The following is a 15,048-nucleotide window of genomic DNA, read 5'->3' as shown; positions in this document are numbered from 1 at the left end:
ATGATATTTATGTTGCAACCTTGTTCTAACAGGAATTGTACTTCCTTTATCAAAAAGGTAGCGTATAAAAGAAAATGTATGTATATAATATAAAGATTAAGGCAGGCTTTAACAGTAGGTTTTCTGGTTAGAACCCAATACTTGATGTTTGCTTACAATTGCAAAAAAAATCAGGAGTCCACATTTTTTGAAGTTAGCTGTAGGTGGGGCTGATAATTCTGACCTGATATTTTTTGTTTTAGTCTGTTAACATCCTTTACTTGCTTTCAGCCACATAGCTGGGGCTCACACCATCCTTTCTGTTGCTAATAGTCCTTGTAAGAGCTGACTGTTAGGTGATTTGGGGCACCCTTCAGAAGAACCCTTCTCCCTTCAGTGACTCTACAGAGCCCAGCCCAACCTACATGCTTAGTTTATCTGGGTTTTTGCCTTTTTATTTTCTTCAGAGGTGATTTTTAGTCTAAAGTCTAAAATAAACAAACAAGTATATTACTACCATCACTTTCAGTACTTTCAATGACCCTTCCAGAACGCATTATTAATACTCTCATACACTATAGGAATCACTAAACCGGGATCTCATCTAAATTAAATTCTAATGGCTTTATTGAGAAAAGACTTTTGCCCTGTGGGTCTCCTATATATATGTTCTATTTTGAAAATTTCCTTTCTCAACCAGATGGTTTATTTTAATTAATTCTTACCAGAGAGACATTTTTGTTATAAAGTACTTCTAGAGCAGATGAGCACAATTATATAAGTGTTTTTGTTTACATGATTACTGAGAGAATTACTATTTCACAGGGGAAGTGCTGTTGTAATTTTATCTTTAATTTCTCCAACATCCTTGACATTTAAAGACACTTTTAATATTATTATTATTGAACTGCAAAACAGAAGGGTGTTGAATTTGTATTGATTTTCCAAGTGCGCTTACACTCAGAAAGATGGCATTTCAAACTTGTTTAAATATACATTTTGTCTATTATGGTAAACAATACAAGGATACATTCTATCGATGCTGGTGTTTGACAATAGCAGGAGAAATGTTACCTTGCATCACAAAGTACTAGAGAATTTAAGAATGTGTTTTCCACCCATTTGTCTATACACACTGTAAACTGTGATGCCATGTACTGAGTTCAGAGAATTAGACTATACAAGTACCGAGTCTGTAACGAGAACAATCTCCTCCCTGAAGGTTGTTTCCTTTTGCAGTGTAAAGCATAAAAACACCTCCTTTTAAAGGTAACTCGAATTGGTGTTTGTCACACAAGGTCAGAATCATGCCAGCTTTTTATAGGCTTTGTAATCTTGAAGTTCCTTACTAAACAGGAACAATAATTCAAGGTGATCAATGAAAGAAAACCAAAACAACTTAGAATGATTATGTGCAAGAGACATCCATTTTGCAGGTCTTATTATAAAACAGTTAGTAGTACTTCAGATACAGTCCTGCCCTGACATGCAGGTAGTTGAGACTTTCTTGATTTAAAGATAAAAATTGAGATCTAAAATTTTTTAGAGTTCTTTTTAAATAAACAAATTATTCATTAGAACTAGGCTAAAGCCACCAAATGAACATCTTTATCACTGTAATCTATAATGTCATAAATTGCAATTCAGTGTTTTTTTTTTTTTAACAACTTAATGGCTTCAAGATATATTATGGGTGCATAATTTTGCAAGTAAAATAACCAAATATCTTTCAGATGGAAAACTTACAATGTGCATTACTCTATGGCATCTGTAAGCCAGCATGGATCAACTTTACAAGAACATTTCCTGGAGCATTCAAATCGACTCACTTCACCCAGGATAATTCCACAGCAGTACCGCTCACTTCCTCACTAAATGACCAGAAGGCACTCATTTTTTTCCTGCCATATCAAATGTAAAATCAGGTATACCTGACGCTACCTCACTTGGGATACAGCCGTTATTGCAAATTGCTGCTAGACTTAATTGGTTACAAAAGCACTAAGAACAGCAAAACATGCTTTGTTACACAGTGTGATTTTTCAAACAGAACATAGTTGTAAAAAATAAAAAAATACAGTGCAACTCTACTGCCCCTCACCTTGCTGCCTGAGCACACCCCAAAGTTTTTCAGATGGAGATTAGTGACAGATGGTGTCCCTCAAGGGTCAGTACTGGGACCAGGGCTCTTTAATATCTTCACTGATGACACCAACAGTGAGATTGAGTGCATCCTCAACAAGTTTTTGGATGACACCAAGCTTTGTGCTGTGCTTGACATGCTTGAGGGACAAGGTGCCATTCACAGACCTAGACAGGCTCCAGCAGTGGGCCCAGGTGAATCTCATGAGGTTCAACAAATGGAAGTGCAAGGTCTTGCACCTGGGTTGGCAAGCCATGCTATCAGTACAAGCTGGGGGACGAAGGGGTTGAGCACAGCACACCCGGCTGCTGCTGGGTGGCAAACTAGAGCCAGCAGTGTGTCCTGAAAGTCCCAAAAACCAACCATATCCTGGGCTGTATCAAAAGAAGCGTGGTCAGAAGGGTGAGGGAGGTGATCCTGCCTCTTTATGCTGTGCCGGTGCAATCTCAGCTGGAGTGCTGCGTCCAGATACGGAGTCCTCAGTACAGGAGAGATTTTGGACCTGTTGGAATGCATCCAGAGAATGGCCACAGAAATGATCCATGGAATGGAACCCCGCCCCTTTGAGGACAGAATGTGAGAGCTGGGGCTGTTCGGCGTGGAGAAAGTCTGCACAGAGAGCTGAGAGCAGCTGGGCGGGCTCTGAGCACCTGATGGCTGTCCCTGTTAATTGCACGGAGGTCTCGAGGGCAGCGGGCCGTTACCCGTAGGGCAGCGTCCGCGTGCATCCCGTGGGCGGGAGCGTCTCGAGAGATGGAGGCTCGTGCAGCTCGCGCCGGGACAGACGGCGACGGACCGGCAGCCTCAGGTAAGGAGCAGCGGGGGCTGCCGAACGTTCGGTGGAACGCACCTCTCCGCCGGGCCGGGGCCTGGAGGCACCGCTGGGCGGTACCGGGGCCGCGTGGTCTGCGCGAGCGGGGCGGTGCACGTGCAACGAAGTGCTGTGGTACCGGGCTGCTCCTGCGGCGCTCCGCTGTGATGTTCTTCAGCTGAAAGAGGTGGGGTATTTTGTTTGTTTGTTTGTTTTTGAAGGGTAAACAGTTTTGCAAGTTTAGTTCAGCAATAATTTCATCTTTGGAGAGAAACAGTGCTATTAATGACAAGTAGTCCTGTTACTAGGAGGATATATCTCATCGTTTGTCCGAACTCTTGTCCCTTTTGGTGCGATGCGTTACTGACACGGTGGTGCCCAGTGGCGGTTGTGCCCGGGCGTGGCCGCCTCCTCTGCCTGAATGCGGTCTTCTCTCATGCTTCTGTGACTGTAAGGCTCTGGAAAGCCTTGTGGAAGGAGGGAACTACGGGCACGTGTTAGGCAGAAGGGTATTCAGGGTCAGGTGTGCTTGTTTTTGAAAGAGACTTGATATTCAAAGTCAGGTGTGCCTGTTTTTAAAGGAGATTTAACGAAGTTTTCTAAGTCTGGAATCAACACCAGCTGCTGAAGGGGCTGCTGTGCTTCGTGTGTGCTGCTGTAATCAGTGGGACTGCAAGTGGGGGCTGTAAAGCTTAGTGCTCCTGAGAGCTGCTGGGTACAGTTGCATAACGTGGCAGACATTACTTGTTAAAACTTCCATCAGATACAGTCAAGAGCCGATCCATTCTCATTTCCAAAGCCCTAATGAGCAATTGTAACTGTTATACTACATAAAATATTAGTCCCTTTCAGTGAAGCTAATGTCAAAACTGAATATTTAATAATGCATTTGCTTTTTTGCATAACTTAAAGATATTGCTGAATATAAATACACAGAGATAAAAGTGCCAATAGTTAGTGTTTTTCTGACAATAAAAGCTGTGTGTTATAGACCTGTCCTATTTTCTGTTCTTACAAATTCAGCTGGCATAGCTTGCACAAAATGGAGATCAAAAGGAATTGGATCAGGCTGTGGATACTTGAAGCTTTTTGCTTGCTCTCTGAGTTTAAGTGGCAATAGGACTAAAAAAAAAATCACTTTACTACCTAGTTAAGGCCTCTTTGGAAAATTGATTACCTGAGATAAATTGTTGTTATTGTTGTTTTGATTGTTTGTTTTGTTTTCGTTTAATACCAGAGGGCTCTTAGGTTTTTTTTTTTTTTTTTTTTTTTTTTTCTGTCACCAAAGTGGGTAGGTAATGAAAGTGAAACTGGGATGAGGAATCAGGCTTTAAAAGAAAACAATTAGAAATGGTTTGTATGAAATACAGAAGGGTTTTCAAAGTGTAATAAGTATTTTGGAAGAATAAGCAACATAATTCTCAAGTGTGGCTGCGCTGCAAAAAAGCTAAAAGATTAGTTAATCTTTAATCATTCCCATGTCAATTTAGTATTGCTCACTCTACACTGAGGAGACTTCTAAATTAGGACGTCAGCCACAAACTCTCCTTGGAGAACTAGTTCATGCACTAATCAATTTCTTCCTTCAGCGCACATGTCCCTCTGAAAAACTTAGCCACAATACCAGTCAGATTCAGATAGTCGAAGTAACAGCAGTTTCTTCTGTGATTAATATTCAATGGATTATCATCTATAATAAATTGAAGAGTCCTGGAAATCAACATAAATGAATAAGTCCTATTGTTCTATCAAATAAAGCGAGAGAAATTAGAGTCAAAAGAAGCTGGCACTTCACTAATGGAAAAAAAATGTAAAAAGAAATATACAGCTTGACAGTCTCCTGTAAGGTGTGTTTTTAATTCCTTTCTTGTTCCTTGGACAAGGTGATAACAGTGTTCCAGTTTAATCCAATAACATATCTCCAAAATGATCAGTGTTCTTATTTCAAGCCTTGGTTCCTTTCTGCTTTGATTCAGCTCATATGGTTCCTACCCTTTGATTCTGTGCTCACCTCTTCTCCATGCAACTTGACCTTTTGCAGCTTTTCTCCCCCTTCCCATTTGCCACACTCCCTTTCTCCTCTCTCTTTCATCTTTCCATACATATTAACTCAGCAGGATTTTGCTCTAACCTTAATTTTCCTGCATCCCAAAGCTTCACAGCTAAAAGGTTGCTACTAATCCTCTTTCTATTTCTCTTTCTTTATAGTGTATTTTATTCATCCACTTTCATATCCAGAAATACTTTGTATACACAGACATTTACTCAGACTTGTGTGTTCTCCAGAAGAAACCATTTTTCTAAGCCATTTTTAATGCATTTTGTGGATCACTTGAGATCACAAATGTAGAACCATATCTATAGGACACAAAAATTACGTATTTTTAGTACATCATTAAAACTGTACAGTACTGAGAAAAAAGGTGCATCTTTGCAATCAGGCAGAGAAAATTACTTTTACTGCATTTACTGTAGATGAGGAAGGAGAATTCTCCTCTACCTCCAAATCTGTTGCACATTTAAGTGGACAGCATATAGATGAAAGTATCAGCTTTTCAGTATGCTGAACTACATTAGGCTAATTCTGCAGATCAGCTGCATGCATTTGGAGGTTGGTCAGAGGTCAGAGGCCCTTAAAACTATTCTAATGTGGCACAGTTCTAGGGCCAAGAAAAAACTACCCCTTCATGACAACTTTAAGGTAAAAGGCTTGCAGAAGTCTCCTTTGAACCCGCAGGCACTGTAGTTTCATTCTCTGTTACAGATGGGCTAGGCAGAATAGTCCTTGAGGAAGATCTCTAGGAAAAAGTAAAGCTGGAGCAGAAGTTAGAGCTTTTTGCACAGATGGCCACCTCCATAGTAAAGAGAACAATCCATAGGAGAGGATTAACTCTGACCTTTTTCAGCGTGAAGAGTAACACTTGGAGAAGGGTAGGATAGATGTGTCTATGTTACCAAATGGTCTGAGTGCTTGCATTTTTTTTTTTTTTCTGCTAATGGAGATAATGTTGCAGAAATGTTTTCTCTTAGATGGCTACTCGCTCTTAGGGAATTCAAGGAATACTTACAGGTACTAACACTTCTTTTTGTGTGTGTGTGTATATACTGTGGCTGAGTTTGTTAGCCATTTTGAAAATGTCAGAACTTTAAAATCTGAAAAAAATTAACCCACTTACTGCCGTTAAAAGAAACATGTACACATGCACATGTGTAAATTCTGAGATTATAAAACTCAATACAATAAAACAAATGCAGGATTGTTATTTTTTTCAGAAACGTTCGAACATGTTCATAGAGAAATGAGTTGTATGGAATCCTCTATCTAGAAGTGAAAAAGCAAAATTCTTGTGCAAAGATTTCATCCCATTCAGGGATTCGTTATCCTCTTCAAATGGGCTTTCTCATTAAATAACCTGACAGTATGGAATAAAAAAGCATGCTGTCTCTTCCTTTACTAAGAACAGCTCACTAGCTGGTGACTGATTTGGTCCTTAGCTAATTCACTCCCTGGGACACCTGGATAGGCCACGAAGATGGTCAGTGTGCACGTGGTGCACTTTGTTGGGCAGAGAGAGGGAAAGGTACCTTGAGAAGGGCATTCACCATTCCTATGGGACTCATTTGATTGTAAGTGGAGCAGACAGGGCATTGCTCTGTGAAGTCCAATGCAAAACACCTGCAGAGTACTTTTTGTCACAGAAGTCAATTTACTTGCCAGTTTTCAAAGAAAAACAAATCGAGTTAAAGCTATCGGGTTTTGTATCTCTTCTGATCTTCTCACTTCTGCATTTAAACATGTGCATGTAAAACATCAAGGTGTCACAAGATGAATTTGACTGTTATCTTAGGAAACAGTTCCCCTTCACATTATTGTCTATTCTTTTAGCAGAAACTACTATCAAATACCTTTTTGAAAGATTTTACTTCACAGGAAATTTTAAATGTCTGATCCCCCGTGTCCCCCAAAAGTAGCTGTACTAATGATAAGGAAAAATAATCATCCTAATAAGCTCCCATATGGAAAGTATTTTTTTTTTTTCTTTTTTTTTTGTCTGCCTTTTGAAAGAGAGCAAATGCAGGCAGAAATGGTTAAGATTGCCCCAAATGTCAGGTGTCCCTGCACAGGAGTCCAGGGCAATAATCATAAGGAAAAGCACCTGTTTTTAACTTTGTTTATTGTTATTATTACCCGCTTTAGGTGGGGTAAATGAAATGACTTTTGGAATGGAATCATAGAACATGTTCAGGCTCTTTCTCAACTTTTTTTTTCTAACATCTGGGGTAGGTGGTTTGCAATGGGAAATACATCATGAGCATGTGGCATCTGATTTGAGGGTGTATAGTTAACAAATGTACAGTTAGAAGAGTGGCATGGTTAGGATGGTATTTTACAGGTTTATAATTAGAAAGATTATCGTGGTGGAAAGAGACAATCAAAACTGAAATGCTCCACTGTGTCCTATGCTCACAGTAGAAAACTCCAAAAGGGGGTATCTCAGGAAGAGATCCTTCCCCTGTGGCAGTCAGCCCTTAAATGGGGTCTAGGAGAGGTGCAGCCAGGCTGCAGACCTTCTGGTCACACAGCTGAATTGACTTCACCTGAGCTCCGAGGGCTGACTCAGCCCTTGCCTCAGGTGATCAATCAGTGCTTCAGGCTGAGTGACTCAACAGTTCCCATACAGAAGGGAGATGAAGTCTTTTGCAGTTCTCCTGCATCTATTTTTTTTTTTTTTTGTAAGAAAGGAGAGAAAATTCCATACCTAAAATTTCAGTTATTTTATTGGAATTTTTTTCAACAAATGCTCTTCTAAATTATCTCTGTGGACTTTCGCATACTGAGAAACACTTAGGTAACCAAATATAAGTCAAATATTAGCTACACTTTTCCTATAGACTTCATCCAGGGTTTTAAACAGTGGGGCACTAAAAGACCGTGTCTGATTTTTTGCATGAAAATGGGTTTATAAAACCAAGCAGCAAATCTGTATGAGCTAGATGGGGAAGAATCATGGATCTGTTCTCTCTTCTGTATGCTGGCTATGAAAAGTCCTTTGTTGATATACTTAATATTAGTGTAGCAATTAGTAAAAGGTAATGTCTAGAGATATTCCAATATAAATAGAAGTGGATTTAAACTGAAATCTGTGACTAGAAAAATTCTGAGATGCAGAAGTCTAGAATTTGGACTGGTGCAATGATGCCTGGGTTTATATCTAGAAATGTGAGCCAGGGTAAAAGATTAAACAGAAGTGTTAGAGGGCTAGGAGCTTGATGACCGGGTCTGTTCCTACTTTCAGGTTATCTCTTTCTTCCCTTCAGGATATCTTGACCTGCCTAAATATAGTAACAACTTCAGTATAACAGATAGAAATAACAGCATTGTAGGTATTCCTTCTCAGTGAGTTGTTTTTTTTTTTTTTTCTTTCCTCATTTTTTCTGAGGCTCTGGAAAGCAACTGAATTTCTTTTTTTTGATACTGTTGTCATTAATTTTTAGTTTAACTTTTGGTGAAAAGCTAGTATAAACTAAGTTATCAGGGTGTGAAATGTTAGTCTCTGCTGGGTTGGTGGTCATTACATACTCTGCTATACAGCAAAACATGTTAGGTAGAAAAATGCCCATGTTATCCTGATGATGCCTTTTGAATCTGATGAAACAACAAATCAAGGATCGCACTGATCGTCTGTGGTGGTGTTGAAAACCTATGGAAATGATTTTCTTATTTGTCCAGATGTCTTATGTATATTCACATAAAATAGACTGCAAAGACTTCTCAAAGTCTGCACAAAACTACATGTTAATGTGAGTATGGATAGTTATCAATCTAACAGTGCTTTTGGAGGGCGTTTTTGTTCTTTTTGCTTTGGTATTTGAAAAGCTGATCCATTACACAGTGGGCCAGAACCTGATTGTGCAAACGGTCTGTGTTCCTCCTCATACAGATATGCTGTTGTGGGCTATTGGTGTAAGAAGATAAAAGCAGTCTAAACAGTGAGGCTGAAAAAACAGCATAAGATCATGGTGTTCAGTGGCCTAAAAATTGCTGCTTATTAGAACTCTCACGGCATCTAAGAGTGGTGAGCATCTGTGAGACTACTGAAATTGGAGCTGTCCCATATGGCTGATAGCAGCAGTGGGTGAATGAGGTATATATCAATGCCACCTCAAACACATTAATCCAATTAAACGGAAGCAAGTGAAGTTCAGACAACAGAGTAGGTTGTGTGTCTGTTGTCACTTAACATTTGAAGGGTCATTTTTACCCTCCTCCTTTTTGAGTCTATATTTTGGGGGTGAAAAATCTAAACATACATGTTAGATAACCTGGAAGACCAGTGGGAGAAATGCTCCGTATTTGAGTATTGTAGCATGGGCTCACTGCCTTTCGAGAGATTTGTTTGAGTTTCTGTACATCTGCCTGGAATAAAAAGGATTATGCTATTATATCAACACTACTGAATGCACTGTAACTCCTGAGGACATTTCTATTGGGTTGGACAGAGATAATGTAAGTGCCTGGATCTATTGGGCAGTCTTGCTATGCCACCCAAGCCTCCAGGGCATTTCACAGCAGTTTTACAAAAAGAGTATTTCCATACCTAGCATACTGACAATTATTTTAATTTGTTTAAATTGGCATAGCCCTGTGGACAGCTTATTTAAAAGCTACACACACTATTATGTGTTCGTTCCCTAAAGGTATTTTTACTGCAGGCACATTTGGTATTGAATTAATTGTCATTCTAAAATGTACTTTTGGAGTCAGCCTTGTTTAGCTGGATGAAAAAGCTCTATGTGGAAGAAATGGTGATTATGATTTGGGGTCCATAATGGTTTACAAATGTCAGCTCAATTAGTCACTTATGGAAAAGCAGGACCATTCTCCTGAAATCAACTAAATGGAATCTTTAAGCGTTATTAATTGAAACTGCTTAGAGTTGTCCCTAGCATTAGTGGAAGCCCATGAGCTTCTGAAATGCACTTAGATATTTTTATCCAATACTGGGGATTTCGGAAGGCTTTTTTTTTCTCTCTTAAATAATTTAAATTAATTATTCTTTTTAAAAATTGATCTAAATATTAACAACTTTTTTTCCTATCGAAAAGTTTCCTAAGCTCCTCTTACAATACTGGGTGTCTCATAATCTTAAACAAGGGCAATAATATCAAAAAACATCTCATCTGAGAGAGGATTTGGTGTAAGTAGTGTGCTTCACAGAGATACTTCCTAATGTTATGGTCAAGTAGAGCCACAGCACTGTTGTAGTTGACCTCAGCTCATAAGGAGACGCAGTGTGGGCTCTGTACCTCCAGGAAGTGCTGTGCATACTTTGTTTAGGATGCGCTGCTACTGAGCACTGTATGCATTCCTTTCCTACCCAGAAAACATCAGCTGTTTCTTCTGTTTTGGTTTACTGACCTGAAACAGTTGGACACGATTAGTGAAGGTGACAACAAAGCATATAGTTATGTTGGCTTTAACTGCCAAGAAATTGCGCGTTCATAGGAAATCCATACTAAATAGTTCTGTCCTACTAGACTTTTCCTGGTTTATAATTCTTTTGTAATCTGAGTAGTACTGTTAAATATTTCTTTCGTAGAAAGCTTTTAAATGTAGTGCTGTATTGGTTGAGTTCTCTACAATGTGATTTTTATGGATGATATTTGGCCTTCTGTTCTCCGGATCAGCTTCAGAATTAGTACAAGCAAAACAAGTTTAAGATTAAAACTGAATATAAATCTGCAAAAAAGCACCTGAAGGAAGCCTTCTCATTGGAAAATCCTGAATTCCCATTGTGCTGTAGTCACCTCTGTCTTTTCTCCATTGTAGGAATAGTAGAGTTGCTGAACTCACTGAGTGCCACTGTGTACCTCTTTGGAGATGTTTTGCACGGGTTTTTCTGTAATTGTGATAGTTTGAAAAAATGTTTAATGGTCCTCAGACTTGTGTTACTTGACAATGGTACCACTATCAGAGTGATGAGCTATGATGATATGCCTTTAGAAATGTGGAGTACCGAACATAAGCCTAGAATTTCTTGCTTTCATTTATGTTCCTACTGTCTTTATTTGAAAGACTAAATGCAATTGCTTTTAATTTCAAGGACAAGATGAATCGGTGGAACCTGTGAAAGGAAAGCTAAAGGGAACAAAAGGATGAAAAATACGCAAGTTTTATATGTGACAAGTTCCTAAGAAATTGACTATTTAAAAAAAAAGTAAAGTTCTCACTCCAAATTGAGGTGATGTAAAATAGTACAAAGAAAAGATCAGCTTAATGCTTGACAGCAAAGTAATGAAACCGTTAGAACAATCTCTACGTAGTCCCTAAGAACAAAGCAGAACATGTGATTGAGTAAATGCATGGGCCAGCTACATTCTGGTGAAGTGTGCAGCTATGGTTCCATCAGTGAAAGTTAACATAAGCTTGATTCAGATAAAATGAAGTAAAGTAGTTCTTCACACCACAGCTAATAAATGTAAGGAAATACTGAACACATGTTGTTGTTGATGCAAAAATTTCACACAGGCTTATGATATTAGGCAGAAATTGGAAGAGATCTGTTGTGGGTTACTGAATGGGCAAACCACAACAGGCCCAGAAGAATTCCTGAGTCAGAGAAGGGTAAAGGCTGGGAGGAAGAAGGATATTGAGGAGCATGTGATATGATTGTTCTTTCATTTTCCTAGATATCCGTTTGTGGTCTGTGTTGGAGAATGAATACTGAGCCAGGTGAATGCTTGCCCTGAATCAATACAGTCATTTTTATTTTTGCAAACTATTTATTGTTTGAGGTTGTTGAGGGAGACTAATAGTGAAGAAGATCCATAGCAGTGGCCAAGTATTTTCAGTCATGCTTGGAATACTTCAACACAACATTTATAGTTCTGGTGGTCTAAGTGGAAGAAAATAAATAAAAAGGTTTGAGCAAATAAATGAGGAATAGATTTTCTAGTTAGAATAATGGGGTGTTAGAATAATGGGGTGTTAGAATAATGGGGTGTTAGAATAATGGGGTGTTAGAATAATGGGGTGTTAGAATAATGGAAATACTTTTTTTTTCTCTTTGACACTGCATTTCAAATGGTTTTGAGCATGTTGGTATGTCTGAATTAGTAGTGATCAAATAACTGATCTGTATTAGTTATCAAATTAAATATTGTGTTATGAAGAATGATTTAATTGTATACACAGTTTGAAAACATGCATTAAGGTATAGATGAATTTCAACCCCAAAGGACATCTGAAATACAAACTTCAATGTAATGTTAAAAATTGCAAGTAAAGAGGACTTGTAGTGTTTAAAAAAAAAACAAAAAAAAAACCCTGAAAAACAAAACCCTTGCTAATTCATTTAAATTCTTTATAATTGACTCTGCTTTATTGTCTTCTGAAGCTTAAAATAAAAGAGAAAAGCAACAGAAGCCAAAACCATAAAATCACATGGAAAACATCTCATTTCTCATTTAGCCTGAGATTTTATGTTTATCATTTAAAAAAAAAAAAAAAAAGGAAAATTCTTAGCAAGCAATTGATTACATAGTACGCAACAATGAACATGGCTCCAGAATTGTTTTCTGCCTCAAAAATGTCATTACAGGCAAGGTACTGGAGACAAAGAGTGACAAAGAGGCTTTAGTAACTAAACTGGGGAAAAGATGCATTCTAGATAAAGTTATCAAAACCACTATTTCTTAAAAAAAATAAAAAATAAATGAAATCTGACTTTTTGCAGATAATATTCATTACAAATAGAGAGTATTCAGTGGTTTTTATAACAGATTGTCTTCGAACACAAAAGATGCATGCTGCCATGCAGCACCACTCTGGTTCTGTGAGTGGGATGGTTGAGAACGTTACTAACCTTGAAACACCAAACACATAAGTGCTTGGGGAATTTTCAAATGGCCTGTATTTCCATTGCAGAATACCATGCTGTCGGTCTTTATTAAATATATATACATGTGTACATTTTTTTTTTAGATGTGTCTTCATCTGTCAGTTCTATACAGTTTATATGTTCAGTGGAAATCAGCAGAACTTTAGTACACAGAAAGTAGCCTGAATGTTGGTTCAAGCAGACTGGGTTTTATATGTTCTAAGGTACGATGTTTAGGCTGCTGTGTATCACTCACTTAAGTGAGAGTAGGGACAGTCAAGGCAGATTAGTATTTATTTAATGCTTTCCTCTCCTCCCTAGTTGGAAATTCTAACCTGCAGACTGTCTTCCTGTAAAAACAAAGAAATGATCCATGCTACTGTGTTGTGCATGAATCTGTACAATGTGCAGCACACCCACCTGTGGCTGGGACGTGACCAGAATTTGCTGTAATAGTTCTGTCCCTGAGTTTGGGACAGTGTATTGTGTACTTCAATCATAAATTCTTAAGCAGATATTCTCCTCATCATTTCTTGTTCCCAGTAGTTGTCAGCTGTGCATGTAAAGATTCAATTTATTAACTTTGTGCTTCATATCTCCAGAGATGTGTACTTAATTCTCTGAGAGGTTGGGAGTTAAAATACAGAGTTGTAACTTGCTGAGGCTGTGAGTGAGGTAGGATGGGACTAAATGTAATAACCCAGAAAAGTTTCTTCTGATGCTGGTTAAGGATAGATGCAATCTTACTACTGTCAAAACTGAAAATTAGGGTTTTATGAATGTACCTGTACATAGTGCAAGGTGACTGCCAAGTTAACTGTATTTTCACAAACCTCCTTTCTATTTGCTACTGTAGTGTTTGCTTTTGCACGTGCGCCTGACACTGTCTGCAGACTATGTTACTAAGCATTTGCTTTCTTGTGTTAGCAGAAGTTGTTAATGGGGAACAGTGAGCCTGCACAGACAGAACTGTTAATCACCTCTCTCTTCTCTGTGTCTGGAGTCTTACATTCCTGTAGTGGCTACTAGGAGGGCTCTTCAAGTCTCTTGAAATCACAATGCTTTTGTGATCAAAAATTACCTTTCTTCTGTGTTAGAGACTGTATGCATCAACTCTAAGATCTGTTTTTATTAAAGGACTTGAACACCTAAATATTAACTCTTACATACCTGGTTTTAAAATCGGAAGTGTCTCTTTGCTCTACATTTCTTTTGTGTAATTTGAAAGGATTTAAGTATGTGAGCAATAAGTACCATGAACTTCAGTGTATGTGGTAGTTGGCCTATTTCTAAAATTTGCATGCCATGATCAGGACTGGAGCTCATATTACAGAATTACAGCCAGAAATGCACTTGTGAAGTCTTGGTAACTTGAATAAAGGTGTTTGCCCCAGAGAATGCATCCTCATCTGATAGGACAGGATGGAATGTCCTCAAGTTTTACCAAGGTGGTTCAGAGTGGATATTAGAATTTCTTCTCAGAATGAGTGATTAGGCATTAAAACAAGTCCCCTAGAGAAGTGGTGAATTCACTGCCTTTGGAGGTGTTTGAGGAAAGGCTAGATGTAGTACTTAAGGATATGATTCAATGGGCACTATTGGTGATAGGTGGATGGTTTGACTGGGTGATCTCGGAGTCTTTTCCAACCTTGGTGATTCTATGATTCCATTCCATGCGTTCAGGCAGTGGATCCTGAGCTTGGTGCTTTCCACTGAAGAAGAATCAAGTCTGTGGCCATCAAGACAGTGGCAGTTGTTATGCTGCTAGGCAGTCTGAGCTACAATGTTCAATACATCTGTGAAGCTGCATGAATGTGAAGGAAAATTGCAAACCAAAATTGAAATAGAAAAAGTCAGAATTGTCTTGTACCACAGAGGATGCAGACCTTGTTTCTAGTGTCTCTTCCTCTATCATGTAGTAGCAAGGGATTTAATGGGTTAAATGCAAACAGCATAAAGAACATGAACTTGAACCCCTGGTCATTTTTAAGAAACTTCAAGATCTGTTATTAACTGGTTCTGTAGCCCCTGGAGCTCTGTGTTTTCTTTAGAAATCAGCCTCTCTGTTAATGCACTAATAGTATCAAGGTTCATAAGATTAACAAGCAGAAAGGCAGATTTACACAGCAGGAGGAGGAGGACTCAGTTTTGATAATATAACCAAATATTTCAAAGCTTGAGTATTAGTTTCAGACTTGTGAGTAATTCCATCCATTTTCTTTCTGCGTCAAAAC

The 15,048-nt window shown here is 38.5% G+C and overlaps 1 long non-coding RNA gene across 1 annotated transcript in view; it reads left to right on the top strand.

The window, feature by feature from the left end:
* The first annotated feature begins 817 nt into the window (after nucleotides 1-817).
* Nucleotides 818-15,048, top strand: part of LOC149916169 (uncharacterized) — an 81,167-nt gene continuing 66,936 nt past the window's right edge. The window contains exon 1 of the long non-coding RNA XR_016470600.1: nucleotides 818-2,930. This is a non-coding gene — a long non-coding RNA (uncharacterized LOC149916169). The remainder of the gene's footprint in view (nucleotides 2,931-15,048) is intronic.

The sequence above is a fragment of the Phasianus colchicus genome, chromosome 13 (assembly GCF_987193195.1).
Source record: "Phasianus colchicus chromosome 13, bPhaCol1.hap1.1, whole genome shotgun sequence".
In the NCBI taxonomy this organism is placed as follows: Eukaryota; Metazoa; Chordata; class Aves; order Galliformes; family Phasianidae; genus Phasianus; species Phasianus colchicus.
This window is presented reverse-complemented; position numbering and strand designations above follow the sequence as displayed.